The sequence below is a fragment of the Heliangelus exortis genome, chromosome 9 (genome assembly GCF_036169615.1).
Source record: "Heliangelus exortis chromosome 9, bHelExo1.hap1, whole genome shotgun sequence".
Classification (NCBI taxonomy): Eukaryota; Metazoa; Chordata; class Aves; order Apodiformes; family Trochilidae; genus Heliangelus; species Heliangelus exortis.
This window is the reverse complement of record NC_092430.1, coordinates 2,805,759-2,826,004: the sequence shown is the minus strand read 5'-3', so window position 1 is coordinate 2,826,004 and position 20,246 is coordinate 2,805,759.

The following is a 20,246-nucleotide window of genomic DNA, read 5'->3' as shown; positions in this document are numbered from 1 at the left end:
TAGGTTAGAAGAAGATTCATGTGGCCAGAATATGCTTTTTTAGGCTATTAAATTCTACAAGTCTGCTTGGTTGCCTACATCTTGTTTTCTCAGGAGACAAGGCTGGCAACATCCATTAGCATCACAGGAGGTGCACTGCAGTAAGAAGTGTTTGCTTCTGAGTGGTTGTGCTGCAGGGAGGATGAGAAGCAGCAGCACCTGGATTCTGATAGTGGAGCATCCAAGACTTGACCTCCCCTTTCCTGTAGCTGTATTACATCTAAGTTTGTTTCCAAAGCACCTTTTCTCATAAACTGGTCAGATCTTTGCTTCATCTATATTCAGCTTTTCAGCAGAGCCACAGATGACTGTGAACTCAGCAGAGGATCCAACAAACTGGTTACTGAGCTCTTTCACAGCTCCCAAGAGAGAATCTATTTCTCCCAGTGCCATTATGGTTAGATGTATCATAGCAATAACCTCCACCCTTTTGAAATATACTCACAAGAAATTGCTTTTCTGATTGATCGAATGCCCCAGCTACACTGAAGGTATTAAGACATCAGCAACTGTTCAATGTTTTCATTTCACAGATATTTTTAAAAATGGAAGTGTATTAAATATTTTGCTACCAAGTATTGTTAAGGTTTTAGTAGAATAACCAGAAGCTTCCCTTTGGGCCTCTTCCCTTTGATTCATGCTCCAAAGCTACTTCAATATCAGAGTTACAGCTGCCAACAAGCAGCTCTGCCCTCTGGACAATAAAATTGATTAAAAAGATGGATGAAGAGATGGACTTGATTACAAAAAATGCATCAAGGAAATCTGAACAAGTTGCCAGTATATTTGATACCAGCAATCAGTGAGAGAGCACTAGGGGCTGCATCATTGAAGCTGTTGCCACACTAAAAGCCAAATGTGAAAGGAAAATTTCCATGCAGTTTCTGACAGTGACCTGGTTACCCAGAAGCAGGGCATTAGCCCAGGAAGACCATGCAGCTATCAAGAAAATGTTTCCAGCTGCAAATGTCTACATTTGAAGGAGAGCTCTACCAAGGAGGCAGCATGTACCAGGTTTGATGTGTTGGTCTGGATGGTATAACTGGAGAGTGCAGTCACCCCGTGTGCTCACTGCTGAAAATTCTGCTCAGTATTACGAGCAGCATCCCCATCTTACCTCCCCTCAGCCTTCCAGCATGTGGTGAAACAAGCTGAATTTGTAAAGGATTAATAAGTACATTAATGCAGTGCATTAATGCAGCTGTCTGCCAGCATTGGAACCTGTTGCACCAGGGAGGAACATGTCCCTCTGCTGCTCTGTCTCAGATATTTGTGTTCTTGTGTTCATCTTGGTCCTGCAAGAGAAGGAAAGAAGTCTCCAGTGAAGGCTGCAAGAAAAGTCAGGATATTACCACTGCTTTAAGCAGTCGCCCTGCCTCATTAGTGGGAGGAAAAACCTGGAAAAGTGCAGGAGCCCCAGCTTCACTGGGATGCATGTAGCCTCATCTGTCATGGGCCAGCCAGCACCATGGGTACCACAAGCACCATCCTGCTCTTGCTGCAGCTTTGTACCTGCTCTGCCACGGTGAGGGCTGGGCTGCAACTCCCCTGCAAGTGCCTTTATAGCTGGACACTGGTTCTCTGCTGGGCATTGAAGAGTAAACCTGATGGGCACATAAGAAGAGTCACATCTGCAGTCAGCAATGTGAACACTGAGCTGTGGCCACCATTTCTCTTTGCACACCCATGACTCACTATAGCCCATCTGTGCCTGTGCCAGGGAAAGGTTGGCACACGTGTCCATGTTCCAGCTGAGGATCAGGGAGTGGTTTGTGTTCCCTTGAGGATACCACAGAGCCAAGTGGGGTCACCTGCCTGTCAGGTAAGGATAATTTTGTTTTTCCATCTTACAGAGATTTGCTGGTTTAAAGACTGAAGGGCTGATGACTGTCAGTCACCATCACAAAATGAAAGAGCAGCTGCCTTCTGCCCCAGTTTTTCTGGCTAACAGTGATCAGTGCTAATACCATGGTTGGAGGCAAAGGAAAAACCCTTCACAACTCTAGGAGCTTGTGATCGGTAGTGACCCAGATAGCTACTGCCTTGTACATCACAGGCAGAGCTTAGCCTCAGACCCAGCTTTTTTTAAGGTATTCTTTATTTTGATCAGGCATTTAGCCTTCTGAGTTAGCAGCCTTGCCAAGCTTTACAAGCTACTTATTGCAGAAATGAGTTATTAGAGGTTTAGGGTTCTAGTTTGGACTGATATGCTAAACTCTAGCAAAGCTGAACAAGACTAAAGCTAGTACAAAAGTGGAATAAATTAAAATTTAAGACAACTTCGTTGGCCTTGACACTCTGAAATTCCTTGGTGCTTACAGATAACTAGAGAGAAAGCAGTTCTTGCCTGCAGCACTTCTTGCTGCATCATTTGAGGGTCATGCCCTGTAGCCCATGTCTGAGACATTGCTTTGCAGTCAGTTTGCATCTGACCTTGCCTGCCAGCCCAAACTGTGACCTGGCTCAGTATTTAGCTTCATTATACCACTTTTTGTCATTATTGACAAAAATTCAGCTGCGTGCATCTTCAAGGCAGATTTATCAGAGTCCTGGTATGGAATTTCACGCGGAGCAAGGCAATCAGCGGGACATAGGAAGAGATTCAATTGCCGGAGATGTGTTGTGTGCCGGGGACTTGTCGGGTTTCCGTCGGATGCTCTGGTCCAGCCTAGCCCAGCCCAGGGGAGGGTCCAGCCCGGGCCGGAGCCTATGCCGCGGGGTTTCGGCTCCCTCTGGTGTCCACGGCCGCGGGCTCCCTGCACGGCGTGGGAAGCTGTAGCTTGACACGCGTAATCCATTCCTGGGTTGATTAAAACGCTCAGTTAGGAGCAGCAGTTCTGCTCTACTCCCACTGTTGTACCTTTGCCAGCATCTCGTTAATGTGAGCCCACCGTCACCCCAGGGCTTTGCCCGTGTGCTTTCAGTTAGGTCCATCTCACTCCTTGTCACGGTTTAACTGATATGCTGAACTCTAGCAAAGCTGAACAAGACTAAAGGTAGTCTTTAGCCAGGAAATCTGTCAGGTTTAACACTGGCCCGGCAATTAAACCGAGTATCAGATGCTCTCTATTAATCTCTCTCTCCTCCCTGATCAAGAAAGGAGAGAGAATAAGGGAGAGAGACTGATGGGTTGGAAACTAAACTACACAGCTTGAATGAAACAGTAATGATAAATAGGAAAAATTACTAAATATATACAAATATCCATGAAAATAGATCCCACGTTCCTCCCTCCTCTCCCCCAATAACTCTCACATCACCACAGAGGCTGGAGGGCAGCCCTGGGAAAGTCCAGGCTGGAATCCTGGAGTCAGCAGCAGTTGGGAGCTGGAGGCAGGAACACACAGATTCAGGCTGGAATGGATCAGGAGCAGAGGCAGAGGAAGGGATGGAATCCTCCCAGGATGCTGAAGCAAAGAGGGAGAGGAGAAGCAGGGGAAGCAGGAAGGGCTTTGAGCCTGGTGATCCCTCCCATTTCTCCTGAGGATGAGGTGTATGGGATGGAATCCTCTGTTTGGTCAGTTCTGGCATCTCTCTTGTCCCTTCCTCCCCAAAGGAGGGTTCCAGGTGGGACCTCTTGACTCCTTTTCTCCTTCTGGAGGGCAAAATGTTCCTCAGAGCTGAGCAGTGTCCTTGGCTCTGCACACCAGTCTCTAGCAGTAACTATAAACATCAAGTGTTGTCAGTCCTAGAAGCACACACTGTCTGAGAAACTTGCTGTTCATTTCAGCAAGTGCAACTACTTACAAGAGACTTAGCTAAAAGCAAAAGTACAAGACAGAAAATCACCTTAATCTCCTTTTGCTTCTTCTCACGTGCTGCTTAATGCTTTTAGCAGCACACTGATGGCAAAATGCTCATTTTCATCTCCAGGAAACAAGGGGACCCTGAAATACAGGCTGTAAGTCACTGAATAGGAAGTAATTTTCACTCTGTGTGGGGGTGAGCTTATTTGCATGTTTTTTCCTTCCCATCAGGAAGGGGCACAGCTGTCATTTTTATAACAACTCTGAAGTGCCTAATATTTTAAATATTGCTTATTGAAAAAATATTAAAAAAGAGGCAAGTACAGGCCCTTCAAGCCAACAGAGACTCATGCAGTTACATTTTAAGGCTAGCATACAACTCCATGTGTAAACACATGGCCTCTCTGGTACTGCACTGCCCTTTTCCTGAAGACCTCAAGATACTTTAGAGATACAGAGGGCTCAGGCTGTGAGATGCTGCTGCCTTTAACCCTACTCCAGTACAGAACTTATGCACATGGCTTAACTTTAAACATAAGCAGAGGGAGGAGGCAAAACTGGCTGGCTGGTGAGAAACGTGCACTTTAAATGCTCTGCTGGATTGGAACCAGGGAGCCCAGGGTTTGTGAGGATGGAGACAACTCAGGCTCACAATGCCCCTGTGAGGTACATACTGCTCAAAATGCGGAGATGCCATTTTGTGGGAATTTCTGTTAGTTGACATTTTTTCACTAAGGTGAGGTGCATGTGGGCTTTAAATAGAGTAAAATCCTTAAGGCTTTAAAGTAGAGATTATTAAAATGTGCTTCCCCTCCTTCCTGTCCCTGCCTTCTTCTCTTTGTACTTAACAAAGTATTAAAAAGAAATAATGGTGGTTGTTACAATGGTAATAACCTGGGTATAACATAAAATCCTTCACTATCCTTAGCTGTTCCAAAGCTCTAAGAGTTAACTGTGATTTTGTCAACATATTATCCCTTTCAGGCCCCGTGTTTACACCCAATTTACAGAGAACTTAGAAGATGATTTATTGATTATTTCTTTTTTTTTTAATGATCAAAGATTTTATATTCCTGGACACCAGCCTTGCTAAGAGCAGGTGAGACCTTTCTGAAATCCCACAAGTATCTAAGGCAGGTGGCAGTGAGGGGTTTCAGCCCAGGTTTCAGACCCAGGGGGTGAGAGTGCCAGAACTTGGAGAAGATGCAACGAACACGGGCAAGACTTGAAGTCTTCCCACTGCAGCATGGCCATAAATCCTCATTTCTTCTGGAAACAACACCACAGGGGTCCAAAACCAGGCCAAAAGTGTGTGGAATACTTTGCTTCAGGTAATAGGGCAGCAAACAGCTGTTTCTGACAACATTGTGAAGAAAGTAAGTTAAAGATACATTTACATGCCTTACTGACCAGAGGTGGTAAAAGTTGGATGTTTTAATTAAGTGCATGCTTTAATGTCTATTGAATCATGGCTTCTGCCAGGATTTAAGCCAGAAATGACTGAAGTACTTAGATTTCCACTCTCTTAACCCTGTGTGACATGAGGTGATTTATCTGGATGGTTGGTGTAAAGTCTTTTAACAACTCCATTCACTTCTGTGTGCCAGAGCTCCTTGCAGTCAACTGGGCCAAGTTTCAGCTTGGGAGGCTGCTAAAGATGGCACTAAGAGGAAAAAAAACCCAAAACTAAATGAGACCCAGGAGGGGCAGGCTGGACTGAGAGCTCTGCAATGGCTTTCCTGGGTAACTCCAGGCAGCTCATGCTATTGCTGTAGGCATTTACATCTGCAGTGGTGTAAGGGCTACAAGGTGATGAGCATGATAGAAGATGCAGAAATTATTAACACAAGGACAGAGGCAGCAGGAACCAAGGATGGGTGGGATGACTGTAGTTCTTACTCTGATGTGTAGGTATGGTAGCCTCAGCAGTCTGTGCTAGTCTGCAGGAGACCCACAAGCCTCTTTTTAAGGTATTTTTGTGTTGCATTTTGTTTGCATGCTTGCTTTAGGTCAGTAGTTGATGATGTACTGAGAAGAGTTTCTCAAAAGTTCAGCAAGGGCAATGGAAAGCAAGCATGAACGTGATAAAAGGCCAGAAAGGATTAAGCCCCTTGCTGGCTTCAAACATAAGTGTGTCCTTATAAAAATAAGGCTATTTCTTTGTAACTGGAGTGTGCAGGAAGTTTATTTTTATACGTAGAAAATAGAACCTGTTCTTAATGAGGAACACTTGTCCACAGTCAAACATCTCATCAGCAATAATTCTTCCAAGCTCCTTCATGCCTGTGACATCCCAAAAGAATTATCTTCTAAGAAATATGATCAAAAAGTCACAAAACCCAAACTAGGAATTTACTGGACAAGATTATATGAGCAGGAAATTGGAAAAATGAAAGCACTGTTAAAAAGGAAACTTACTGGAAATGCTGCTGAGCCATAGCAGCAAAAAGTGGTGTATTGTTGGATGCTGACATCAGTTACTTAGGGAAAGTTGGGAAAACCTTTGCAACAGGAATACATATGCCTTGCTTATGCCCTTCCAAGGCTAATGTGAAACTGGGAGGTGTTTGGGAAATGTGTAACACCAGTCAGAATGCACTAGTGTCAAAGGCAGAGAGGAGCAGTCAGAGCTTCTGGGCAGCTTTAGGACTTGTAGATTTTCATCCTAAAAGCTGCATGCTGGAAATTTAAAGAAGTACAAATAAGCACTCAAGGCAAACAAGGAGTGCAGGGCAGAGAGCTGTCTCCTTGTGGAATTATGCTGCCCTTTGGCCATGCCACCTGAGTAACCCACATGTGCAGGGCAGGGAATATTTGCCTCTTGCTGCCTGCATTGTCTGCATGAGTGACATAAACCACAGGTCTGTGATTTCATAGGTTCTGCCTATAGACCAAAAAAGGAAGTTTTCATCACATGTCAGTGATATGGGTAATGGGCAGAGTACTTGCAGAAGTAATTGATATGATTTATTCTAAAGATTCAGCATATTGCTGTGCTATTCTCATCCAAGCTGCTTTTCAGACCTTAACTCTGCATAAGACCTGCAGAAAAAGGGTAATCTCCTGATTCCAGACAAGTGACTGTGTAGAGTTCTGAAGTTTGCTGCCATCATGTAACCTCTTACATTTGGGGTCGTGCACTCAGGACTTAGCATCTTCTTATTTTTATTACCACCTTCTGTCTTGCTCTCTGGAAGGACAGACAGACTGCTTCATCATCCTCCAGCCAAAAGGAGATCATAGAATCTGCTTAGTTGGAAGGGACCCATGAGGACCCTCAAGTCCAACTCCTGTCTCTGTGTAGGGCACCCCAAGAACCATCCCACGTGCCTGGGAACATCATCCAAAGGCTTTTGGAACTCGGGCAGGTTTGGTGCCATCACTGCTTCCTTGGGGAGGCTGTTCCACTGCTCAATCACCCTCTGGATGAAAAAACATTTTCCTTATGCCTAACATAGATGTCCCCCAGCACATCTTCCTACCATTTCCTTGGATCCTATTGTTGATCATCAGAGAGAAGAGGTCAGTGCCTGCTCCTTCTCCTTCCCTAAGTGAGGAAGCACTGAGCTGCCCTGAGGTGTCCCCTCAAGGCTGAACAGACCAAGTGCCTTTAGCTGCTCCTCACACAGCTTTCCCTCTAAGCTCTTCACCAACCTCAGAACCCTCCTCTGGATACTCTCCAGTAGCTCTATGTCCTTTCTGTACTGTGGTGCCCAAAACTGCAGACAATACTCAAGATGGGGCTACACCAGTGCAGAGTAAAGTGGGACAGTCACCTCCCTTGACCTGCTGGCAATGCCATGCTTGATACACCCCAGGACTTGGCCCTCCTGGCTGCCATGGTGCCTCATGTTCATGATCTAACATGAACTTTGCCAAGGCCAGGGTTTCATCTTCTGCGTGGGTCCATTCCATATAGGTGCAACACTGCTCCCAGGAACACTTTTATCAAGACACACCACCAGGACCATGGCTGTGTCCTGAAGTAATTTAAATTAACTCTGTAATACAATTCAAGTAGGGGAAGGTAACAGAGTTTGGAAGTTACAACAACTTGATTCAGCTCAGCTCCAAGAACAACAGCCCCATCTGACTTGGAGCACTATGGAAAGTGGAGTTCCTTCTGTAGCAGACTGAAACAGTCTTATTATTTCACAAGCCAGCTGGCCACAGTGTCAGCGTGGATAAACAAACATGGGGAAACCACTCTGACCACTTCTCAGAACCTTACACTGCAAAACATTTGTGAACGTAAATATTAAGGGTGGGAAAACCTCAGAAGTCTCTGCCCTTTATTTCCAAGTTCTGGGATCTTTCCAGATTTGGTTACATAGTGAGAAATTTGAAACTTTGGCAACTTGGCTTCAAAAATATTTTCTTAATATACCTCATTTTCCTGTTACTGAATAGAAGAGAAGCAAGCTTCTTCTCCAAAGCATAGATCAGAATAAAAAAGCACCTCTCTGAAACTATGGGAAACTGTAGACTAAAAGGCTGCTTTGGTTTAAATAGTAATAACTATAATATTAAAAGCTAGAATATAAGCTTCTATTTTCCCTGGATTTCCATGGGATCTAGGATGAGGCTCATTCCTCCCACTGTGTTTATGCAGAACACAGACTGATTTCCCTACTTTTACCTAAATTGTTGCGTTCTGCTTCTCTTTGTATGTTTATGCTTTGTATTCTTATTCAGCTGCTTTGGGGTGTAAAAATTTATTTATCCCTGAATAGAAAATCTTTTGCAGCTTTGATTCTGCTTAAAAAAAAAAAAAAAAGGAATAGAAAATTTTGCCTCAGTCCTCTATGTGGAACATGTGTCCATGTGACAAGACTCTTCTGGAAAGGACCTTTGTCTGGGCCATAGCAGTGACACACTCTCTACACTTCTTTCCTTGGAAAAAACACTTTTGTAGCCTGGCTGGTCAACAGAGCAAGCAGCATTTGCCACAATGTTAGATCCCAATCTTGAGACAGATTTTGAGAGCTGGAAAAACATGCTTTGCACTGACAATTGTAGCTGTGTCCTGCCTGTGTGGAACACTGGAGCTGAGGGTCATATCTGTAGGAAAACATTTCCCTTCCCCAGTTACTATCTTACCAAGGAAGGAAGGAGGGTAAGAGTTTTTTACACACTTCAAAAATGAATTCATAGAAATATTCACAATGAACAAATCTTTGCAGAAATGAGACCCTTTGGGGAGATGCATTTCTGAGCATTTATTCTGATCTGCTGAGGATTTTGGTATGATATGGAGCAGTAATTTAGAGCCTGTTTCAGATGGCTTGAGGCTGTTCATTGAGGAAGAAGACAGATAGCATGTAAATATATAGCTCTAGTCCTCTCCACCTTCCTTTCAGATCTGCTGAACTCATAGGGGATGAGCTGGGGAGAAAAGTGGAAGCTCTAGAGCAGCATAATGCTGAACAGCTGTGACCAGAGCCTGCAACTCTCAAACCCTGCTGAGAAAATGTTCCAGTACAGTCTATCACCTAAGCTGTTCTCCTGCTCAGGAATATTTTGTAGATGACAGTATTCAGGAGTAAACTGAGCACAGAGAGGGGAATAATAGTGCCCATGCTTTTGTTCTGTCACTCTGTATGTGCTTGGATATGAATGAGCTTCCAATAGCACAGGAAAGGTCAGGTAGGGCAGGCTCTGTTTCATGTTGCTCCAGCACTATATGATGTGTTATCTTAATTATGTTATACACAGCAATCCATGCAGGCAACGTGTTTCAAATACAAACTGGAGGCATGAGGCTATAGGAGCCATAGGTTGGCTCCATGCTAGCATTGCTTCACCATTTTCAGTGCAAATTCACAGTGGTTTAGATCAGCAGAAGTAAGAGCAGAGAATGATTGTATATGCCAGATGTGCACAGTCCCCTTTCTCACAGATTAATGTCAGAAAACAACAAAATGTCCATTTTTCAAAGGGGTGCATGGTGGCCAAGGCATGTGTGGCCAGAGGAAGTGATATACCAGGAATACCTGTTTCTGCTAGAAAGTGGCTCAGTTTTTTGTTCCTCTGATCTGTTTATCATGACCAACTGCTGGTGGCTGAATAATACAGCAAATCACCCACAGGATGAAATTTGAAAATTTGAATGAAAAATTGAATTAATGAAAATTTGAATTCAGCTGACCTGGAAATATCTCACTCATGGTTTTCACAAGCTGCATTGTTGGTATAGGGCAGAGATAATTGTGGCTCAGGTTGAAGGGACAGAGGTGGTGAGCATGAAAATAGATAGCCCTCTGTCATTAGAACAACCTCATTGGGGGATTCTGATTTGGAGCAGGGGAAGAAAATCAGTTTGGGAGAAACCTGAATATGCCTCAGTTCTCTTCTCTTGACCCCCAGAGCTGCTTGCTAGGAAACATCCTGCTCCCCAGCTCACTGTCCCCTTGGCCATCACTTTTCTGCCCTCAGCAGAGGGAACCTCATGGCACAACCCTCTGTCTCTGGCATTGGAGTTGAGATTTGGAGGGCACATGGCTGGGAAGCATGGAGCTGTGGGATCTGGAGTAGTCTGTGGCCTAAGATTGCCCTGATCTGGCTGCCAGGACACTGATGCCCCCTTTGCCCCTCCACAGCATGGTCCAGCTGATATCAATGAGGTTATTTTCACCCCATCACAGCATGGTCCAGCTGATAGCAGTGAGGTTATTTTCACCCCATCAGAGTATGGTCCAGGTGATACCAATGAGGTTATTTCCACCCCATCACAGCATGGTCCAGCTGATAGCAGTGAGGTTATTTCCACCCCATCACAATATGGTCCAGCTGATATCAGTGAGGTTATTTTCATCCCATCACAGCATGGTCCAGCTGATAGCAGTGAGGTTATTTTCACCCCATCACAGAATGGTCCAGCTGATATAAATGAGGTTATTTTGGTGACTGAGTCTTCCATGCTTCTCCTACAGTGGTCTGAAAACCGAGGTGTGTGGTGACCATGGCTGTCAGGTTGTGCTCTGCTATGGGTCAGAGGGGTGGACTTCTCCCACTGGTCCTTATTTGGAACTGTTAATACTTTTGTTTTTTTGGTTAACTAAGTTCTGGCTAGGACAGTGACAAAGAGGCAAGTGTTTCTATTTCCTCACTTCTTGCAGAATACTGCTCAATATGATTGTTTTGAGGAGCTGGTTACCTTGTATGCTTTCCATGTAGCTGGCTTTGGCTCCTGCAGGAGAAAGCTGGCTAAGAGGGACTGGAGTCAGGGGGGTTAAGAGGAAAAATTAAAGTAGACACTTCATGTAAGTATACATGTAAGGCTGTAGTCCTGGAGAGACACTCTTTTTTAGGGAGGTGATAATAGACCACTGTAAGTTCCCCAGAATTAATGGTGGACTTTTCTAAATCAAAATTCTGGTGTTACATTATTTAAATATAACTTTTGTTTGTGGAAATGTATTTCCTCTCAGGGGTGGGTGAAACCATTTCAGTATGGTCTTTAACCCAAGGTGAAATAGGAGATAAAATTTGTGGATGAAGAGGTATGATGAGGTTGCAGAGACTTTAACTAGGCACAGAACTTTTTGGAGACAAGCAATTTTTAAGGAGAAAATATGTATGTTGTGAACTGTGTCTTAAGATGCTTTCTGTGTATTTTAAAGGTCTAAGGGTAGCAAGTACCTATAAATAATAATGCTTATTGTTCTACGCAGAACTGAGTCCTGTTGACTCAGTGTTTGCCTTTAAAGCCTGGTGTCTGTGTAACTGCAGCATCACAGGAGCAAAGTCAGGGTTGTTCTTTGGGAAGGTTGGTATCTAGGTTCTCCCCAAAGGACTACATCTGGATCCATGTAAAAGCACTATTATTCTAAGAACCTCTAATGAAAGACAAGAGTTGTGTTTGCAATTAAATTGTATTTGTAAGAATTTTTTCAGCTGATGACTTTCAGTGCTTTGACACCTTTTTGTTTAGACATATGAAGTTAATGCAAACCTTATGTACCACCTACTTATGTTGCAGCCTGGCTCCCCTTCCAGGGTGTGAGGGAAGACATCCTTCAGATGTTGTTAAGGGGCCTAAGTATAGAGACCAAAGTATTTTTTGGTGGAGGCAGCAAAGAAATCTGCAGTAAAAACACAGGAGGTCTGGCATTTTGTGTTCCTTGATTTTGTCAGTAACCCTCATTCCGATATTTTAACTCTTCACCAGAGTTCATTAACTCTGTTTATTAAACAGAGTTTATTCCCCATGTTTATTAACTATTCCGTGAATAACTGCTGCTGTACTCACCAAGGAGGGTGGGTCCTAGGGCGTGCGGTCATGGCTGATTTCTAAGATGAGAAAAAATAAATTTTGTCCTCTGCTGGGGTCTCTGAAATCATAGTTCCTCCTGCAGGGGCTGTGCCCAGCAGAGCTGCTGGTGCCTGCCACTTCCATTCCTTCAGGGATGTTCCCTCTCTGTTTGCACTGCAGGGTGCCTGTCATTGTTACTTTGTTTTTTTCCCCTAAATTTCTTTTGGTGAGTGGGATTATGAGCTGAAGGGAAGGCCAGACTACAGGCTGGCTCAGGCTTCAGCCACATGTCACTTGGTGATGATTTGAATGCTTCAACTTGCTGAAGGTTTGGCTGTAGAAGCCATTCCTCCCTGTGGCACAGCCCTGAGGCGCTGCCCGGGATGGCGGGAACACGGGAGCCGCCATCTTCCTGTCAGCAGGCGCAGCCCTTCTGACCCTTCCAAATCCTGCTCCTGGAGAGAGGCTCACAGCCTGAACTCTGTGTTTGAATATACCCAGGCTTTCTGCATCTTTTGGTATTATTATGTATATATTTTTGCTTAGAGGAATGGGGTTTAGAAGGTGCTCCCTTCAATTGTTGTGTTTGGGAATCTGCTGGCCTAAGGGTGAGGTTCGGGCAGGCCCCTGCTTCCCACAGCACAGGGCGCTTCAGCTGTGTGAAAGAGGAGGACCCTGAAGGTGCTACTGCTGGTTTGGAACCTGCTGTATCCCCAGACTCTCACTTCTTTCAGAGAAGCTGTGGGATATGAGGAAAGCCAGCTGTTCTAGCCCAAAGGATGGTACAGGAGAAGCAGGCATGGCTGAGGACTCTCTGTCCTAACTCCCATTTCACAACAGTCTGATCAGCTGGAGCACTGCTAAGGTGCATCTGTCTCAGGAAGGAAAAAAGACCCTACAGGGCACTAGTTGGTGTGAAATGTACCTAGGAATGAGCCTGGATTATAAAAAAATTACAAATGGAATAGAGAGCCTAACCCCTTTCTCACCTCCCAAGAAAGCTTGCCCTCTGGTCAGTTCCCTTTGCCACAATTTATTCTCTTGCCTCTGTCTCAGACTCCTTGGGAGCAGGGACTGTGTTTTCCCTGAAGTGTACTGACAGGGAGAGGAGGTCTTTGGGGGGGCAAAGTTGTAATGTCTGGGCCTGAGAATAAGATGCGTTTGGAAAGAGAAATGCTGCTAAAGCAGTTTAGTGATAAGTGAGGAGGTGACCAGGCTGCAAAATGTTTTAAGCTCCATTTTTCACCATCTAATATCTTCTGTTTGTAGAGCACTTGCCCGGAGTGATCACAGGCCTAGGAAAAGCCCCTGGAGATGGCTGTGAGGTGTGGAATCACAGCAAAGCCTGAGGGAAACAAGGCTGCTGCTCTGAGCTGGTGTGTGGAGGATCTGGACCTGGATGCTGTGTTCTCAGTGCTTCAGAGAAAGGTAAAGATGCTGGGCATAAAGCAGGTGTAAGAGTATTTTTCTTTGTAAGCTTGATGACTGGAAGCTGATTTATGAGGGGAACAAAAAATTTCTATCAAAGCTTTTGTTTTAGCTTTCAACAGATCTATATAGCCTAGTTGTCCCTTTGGGTAGGAGGAAGCTTTGTTTTGTTTAACCTTTTTCTACTCAGTCCAGAAAATAGGCTGTAGTTATGATATGCAGAAGGTATGAAATACTTTGTTACTAGCCACAATTTACTAGGTCGTGTCACAGTTGGTGCCAGGAGAGGGCACCAGACAGCAGTGACAGGACCTGTGCTCATGGCCATGCTCTGCCACCACAGGAGGGGGAACCCCTCTCAGGTAGGTAAAGAATAAACTTTCCCATTACAGCAGTTTTTTGTGGAGATTGACTGTATATGTTATCAGAAAATGTTTGTGCTTATGCATTAGCTTAAAGTCCTTGGAGACTGGATCATCTGATTTATGTAGTTTCAGGGATCAGAATTTGTATATGAAGGGATGATGGAGAAATTAAGTCTGAGACTTTCAAAGAAATGTAAAGTAACTAAGAACTGAACTCTGTAGAGGAGAGTTGTGTCCCATAAGCTTCTGTGGAAATCCCAGGCTGAGATGCAGTGGTGTATCTGCATGGTGCTGCTCAGGTGAAACTCACAATGTATAGAGCAAACAGAGGAGTGGGAAGTGGGGGAACCCCCAGGGGGCTGATAAAGGTGTCCCAGGATGATTACCTGCAAAGCATGGCCTCAGGAGCATCCCTGCCATGAGCAGGGTGTCCACTGGCAGTGCTCTCCTGTCTTCCCTGTCTCTGCTCTCAGACTGCCCTTTGTGTTGCTTGCTTTGTGTTATTAAGGTTTATGGGAGCTTTTCTTGTAAGCCAGTCAATGCCTTTTTGAATAAAAGTACCTCTAGAACTCTATGGATAATTAAACTATAATTCTGATCTTCTACTAATGGAAAATAAATGCCTACTAAGGCATGTGACAATGGAGGCTTAATTATTCTCTCTAGAAATTTTTTAAAACTGATTTTTTTGCAACCTGTTTAGAAACACATTAATATTTAGGCTGAAATACAGAATTTGGCTGCATCTATTTTTCTCTAATTCTCTATTGGCTCCTGTTGTTGGCTACTCTTCTACCCCTCTACTGCTCCTCAGAAGCATTAACTAGCTGAATGTGTCAGAATTTCATAACATTGCAACCATCCATTTTCTAATACACTCCGATCCTGTGCCTTTATGAATGCTTGACTTCTCTGGGAATTGAGGATAGCTTCAAAGAGTTGGTCTCACAGCTAATTTGCATGCTGAAATTGGTATTTAGATTAATTACAAAACCAGCAGTCACAAGTTTGTTAGACCTATAAAAGTCTGTCCATGAGCTCCCAGCTTCTCTAGGGCAATGCTGTGGGAGGCTATCAAAGGCTTTCCTGAAGTTCAGGTAGACAATGTCCACAGCTTCTTCCTCAGCCACTGGTTAGGTCACATGCTGATAAAAGGTGAGTTTGGTCAAGCAGGACTGGCCTTTCCTGAACCCATGCTGGCTGGAGCTGATCCCCTGGCTGTCCTGCACCTCCCACATGAGCACACTGAAGATGAAACTCTTCATAATTTTTCCCAGTACCAAGGTCAGGCTAACTGGCCTGTAGTTCCCCAAATGGAATCCTGACTCTGGACCCAGCCTTTAACTACTGTTAGGGCTGAAGCACTGCAGGAGCTGCAAAAGTGCAGCACTCCAGGCTCTACGGGTCTTGTCTGCAGTGAAAATTAGTTGAGTCAGGAAAAAATTATGGTATTTACTGGATACTTGCTGTTGCTGGACACTAGAGGGAAAAGGCATCCTGTCTGTGTTCAGCCATGGCTTTGCAGTCTCTGCTCAGAGTGCCAAAAGTGAGAATCTTTCACATGGATGTTTTCCTGACAGTAGAGATTGGGCAAGAGCCCTGCATGTCCAACGAGGGCAAGGTTGACAACTGGTGATGCAACTGGAATGGGGACAGACATCCCTGGGATGATACTTTTATTCTGTGGCAACTGAGACACATGTCCTGAATCAAGCAGCCTCACTGATAAGTGTAAGGGCTCTGATTTTGTTGCCCAGCCTACGTGTGCTAAGGAACCAATGCACAGCTTCAGCATTTTGCTCTGACTTTTTGACAGTTTTGAAACTGAACTATTAAAAGTATAAAGAAGAGTTATGCTGAGTAGTTGGGAGGAAGGTTGTCTAAGCCCACCTCGTGTGGCTCTACTGCTGTTTTAGAGGATATAGTGTCAGGACAAGTTTGTTATACTACTCTTGCACCAGTAGAAAATGGAGTGATTGTAAAGAGAGTAGCAGTTTCCTACCAGTTAGCAGCCTGAGCACCTAGGGCAACCCAGCACTTGTCATCATGAACACCAAATCAAAATAGATGGAACCTCAAGTTCATTAGGGTTTACTTATCCCTTTAAATAAGCTTTCTGACTTTTCAGGCTTTGTGGAAGAATTCACAAGCTGGCCATATGTTGACTGATTATCCAGACTACCTATGTAACTCCCACATGTGTTTACCCAGCCTGGTTGCTTATTACTGCTCCCTGTGCTGGGCTTATAATGCTTAATGCCCCTATAAATTATCTTACCTCCACAAGTGTCACTGTTAATATTCTCACACTTTTTTTTTAGTATGAAATGCCCCAGTCAGCCATCAAAATCCTTTCTCAAATGCTTGGGTTTTGCCAGTAATGCTGCATGTATCCCTCTTCTTTATGCATGCACATTGAGTGGGTAGGATGGCACATCTCATCTAGAAGCATGAGAACTGACTTTCCTGGTTGTGCCTGTCCTCAGCAGGGCTGTTCCTTGTGGAGCAGGGAGTAGTAAGGTTATTAATTACAATGGGTTATGCCACTGGAGTGCAAGTGCTGTAAGGTAACTGCAGAGCAGGAGTGCCTCTGTTGCATGGTTTGATGTCAAAGTCTCTAATTTTGATGCCAGGAGATAATCAGAAACTGGAGGTTGTGATAAAGTGGGGGGAAGGTGAGGAAGAGCTGGTAAAAAGATAAGTTTGTAAAGCTAAGGGTTGATGAATCTTGTGCTGCTTCCCTGACACTTGAGAGTTTAAGCTTCTATGCTTCAAAACAATCTAGGGATTGTCTGCTGCTTCTGCCCACATGTTGCCTTGTCTTCATGTGACTGCTGTTAGCCCAGAGGGGGCTGTGCTCCTCTCTGCTTGTGCATGAGGAGTTACTTGCCAGCAGCAAACCTGGGGATAGCTGTCTGAAGGCAGGGTTGTGGTGGGGGGGACTGTTTTTTTGGGGGGTTTTTTTTGGTTTTTTTTTTTTTTTAAAAAAATCTTGTCTGCAGTGTCCTTTTGTCCTTGAAGGTGACTGGGAAGCCAACTTACTCCACAGTTGGTTGAAAATCACATTGCATCACACAAATTTTCTGGCTGTGCTTAGTGCCATCCTGGGAGGAGGAAAGTCAATTAGGCAGCAATAAAATAAATGTTTAATACTTTGACCAATCTGGCATGAAACAAGAGCTACCAAAGGTACATCTGAGTGCATCTTCCCAGCAATGTTGTAACATTTGGTGCTGGAGGCATTGGCATTCAAGGTGGGGAAGGATGGGCTAATGCTGGAGTCTGTGCTCATCCTGTGGTGGATTCCAGGGCTAACATTTTGCCAGTCCTCCAGCACACGTGCAGGCTGTCTGTGGGCTCACTGTAAGGGTATTTTAAGTATGTTGCCCTTGGTTTTAGTTTCATGGATAATATTAGCAAGCATATGCCTGGGTGTCTGATTTCCACATTACTGCTGCTGTTCCATGTGACAGATGGTATCTGCTCTTCCCTGATAATTTTCTCAGTCACGACTGACACCCGATACTTTTGCTCCAATGTATCTACTTCTGGTTCATGGGAAAGTTTCAGAGCTCCTTACACTGACTCTGGTGTACCCTGGGAAGGGAGGTGGCAGTGGAACTGGAAGTGATCTTACTTGTTTTTTACTTTTTGCCCATTTTGCTCCAGGAAAACCATATTCCCACTTCAGCACAGGAGACTGAAGGGTTTTTGGATACATCAAGAGTGATGTTTGAATTCAACATGCTGGATGATGCACCTAAATACTCCAGTATAGTGTTCTAGTTTAATGGGATGTTCTGTGGTCCAGTTGGGAAAACCCATCCAAATGTGACCCAGTGTGATCTTTACTTGCAGACTCTGAAATAATTTGGCTTGGTAGGTACTTCCTAATTCATCCTGGGTGTGTCTTCAGCATTTTCCCTAAAATCTGCTGGAGAAATACATACGTAGTGGGAGCAGGGACTCTGGTATGGGCTTTCCACATCCTGTTCTGGTAGCTGTATGATGCCCAGGAGCTGGGGGCAGAGGGGATGTGGCTGGCTGGCCTGCAGGAAGGTTAAAAGCTAAAAGAGGGAGATGGGAAAAGACATTTGAGGTGCTTGGGTGCAAGAAGCTGTGAAGAAATATTTTTCTGAAGCACATGCTTTGAGCAGAAAAGAAGATCACAGGGAGTAAGTACAGGTCACAGAAGATAAAATGTAATTTATTCCACCTTGAATAAGACAGATTCTGGAGAAAAATAGGATGTGATGTGTAATTAGACTCTGATAAATACAGGCTTCTCAGGAAGCAACACAAAGGCTCAACAGATCTCTGAACAACAGAACACTTGGCTTTTTGAAGACCTTGGCTCAAGTTCTTTTAATATAGATGAGCTTAGTATCATACCTCATACTGCAATGGCTCCAGTTGCTAGGCTTAGCCTTTTCATTACTTGTTCAGCATCCCTGCACCAGTCAAATATGTTCTTTCTATAGAGAGATTAAAATAGAGTGGAGAAGCAATTTTCAGAAATAATTTTAAGGACTCTTTGATAAGGTTTGTAAATATTTCGGTGCTCCTGGAAAATCCTAGTCTAAATACTTGGGCTCTCATTTGCAAACCCCATAAAGTTTGGGCATTATGGGGCAATTGTAGTAACTTACACTGCAATAATTAACCTGAGGAAAGCCCACAGACAAAAGTCTGCTGGAAACTTCTTGTGTAATGTGTTGTGGCCAGATAAATGAAAAAAGCTGTGGAGTGTATGGTATCCCAGCATGGGCTGTGCTAATTAGAAGCAGGCTTATGGATGTTTTATGGTTGAGCACTCTGCTTGTGTGCCAATTATGGATGCTGTGGGAGCTTCCCGAGATAGAATAGAAGGAAGAGTTGGTCTGAACTGAGAAAATGGTCACAGGAATGGCTACTATAGCAATGAGTCCCTCCTTGGGAAGAAGGCACGGCTAATTTGAGGACTGTATCCCTCTGGCAGCTCTTCTGAGGGAAGGAAATGTTGGATTCATTGTGACCTTGCTTGAATGGCCACTACAAATTTGAGCTGTGAAAACCCTAAAGCATGCTTGAAGGAAGGTTGTTGAAATATGAAGTTTGGACCTTTTTTTAACTTTAAAAGTAAATTAGCTTTTTAAAATACAGCTGGTGCCTACATGTGTGTACATGCCCTTCTGATCATCACAGGGTAAAGGTGGTTTTTCAAAGAAATAGCACCATAGTCTGGCAGTATTATAACTGCAAGCAGCCCATAATTTTCCAAGTTTTGTCTTGCACCCTTTGAAATGATACGTGCTGTTGCTGTCTAATGCAGGTCTCATTCTTAGAGTCTCCCTCTCTCTCTCTCTCTCTCCATACCCATATCTCAGTGCTGTTCTAGAGCCATAATTACCCTCTGGGAATATGCAGTGATGGGATGAGGCAAATCCCATCCTGCTTAGTGCTCAATGCCACCACCCCCAGGGCTGTGCTGCTGTGTGCTGTGCCCTCCAAGGCACAGCTGCTGGGGTACCTTGGAAGAGCTGTGTGAAAATGAGGTTGCAATGGTGTAGGTCAGGATTAATTCTGTGGAAGGCTAGAATGCAAAACTCTGACAAGCAAACAAGGATGGTGGTGCTGGTATTCACCTTGGAGTGCCTGCAAGAGCTGTCCTGGGCAGAGTGAGCACATCTGCTGCCAGCACAGCTCTTCTCCCTCCTCAGGTGGTAGGCAGAGGAGGTGCCAATCTCCTGCATACCCAGTCCCATCTGCTGAGAGAGGAAGGATGTGAAATGGAGCCTGGGAGATTAGGACATGACCTGTATCAGAAGTGGGAACTGGAGGAAGAGGTCTTAAGGTCCTTGTCAGTTTTTTAGGCAACACCAGTGATAATTCAGCTCAACAAAACAGCTAAATGACACCACTAGAAAAGTCTGGAAGAGAGCTGAGGTAGTTCAGAAACAGTTCCCCTCTTCCATGGAGGGGATGTTGTTGTATGTTCCCCGTTCCTGAGGAACAATACTGGTCCAACCCTGACAAATCCTGAGGCTTTCCTGATCTCTTGGAGGACTGTAGGTCTAGGTGCAAATGTTCTGGCCTTCCCTAAGTGAGGACAACAGGACTGAGCTGTTGAACTTTTCTGTTGCTGTGCAGATTTGTGACAATGGTGTCACTGCACAAAGAAGCTGATTTGTTTGCAATTCCCCCTTAGCTTGGGTTTACTGAGAATCTTGTGTAAGTGTATTCTGGTTTTATGTGGCTATAAATAGCCTATGGCATCATAGCTGGCATAGGAAGGACATTGCAGCAGATAGGATGTGACATTGGTTTTTCTGCCAAGACATGATTTTGAGGAAAAAAGACAGGAACAGAATATTCAGCAGCCCTTAATTGTGACTTTTAAAAGTACATGGGTTGGTAAGACCTTTTGGAGCAATG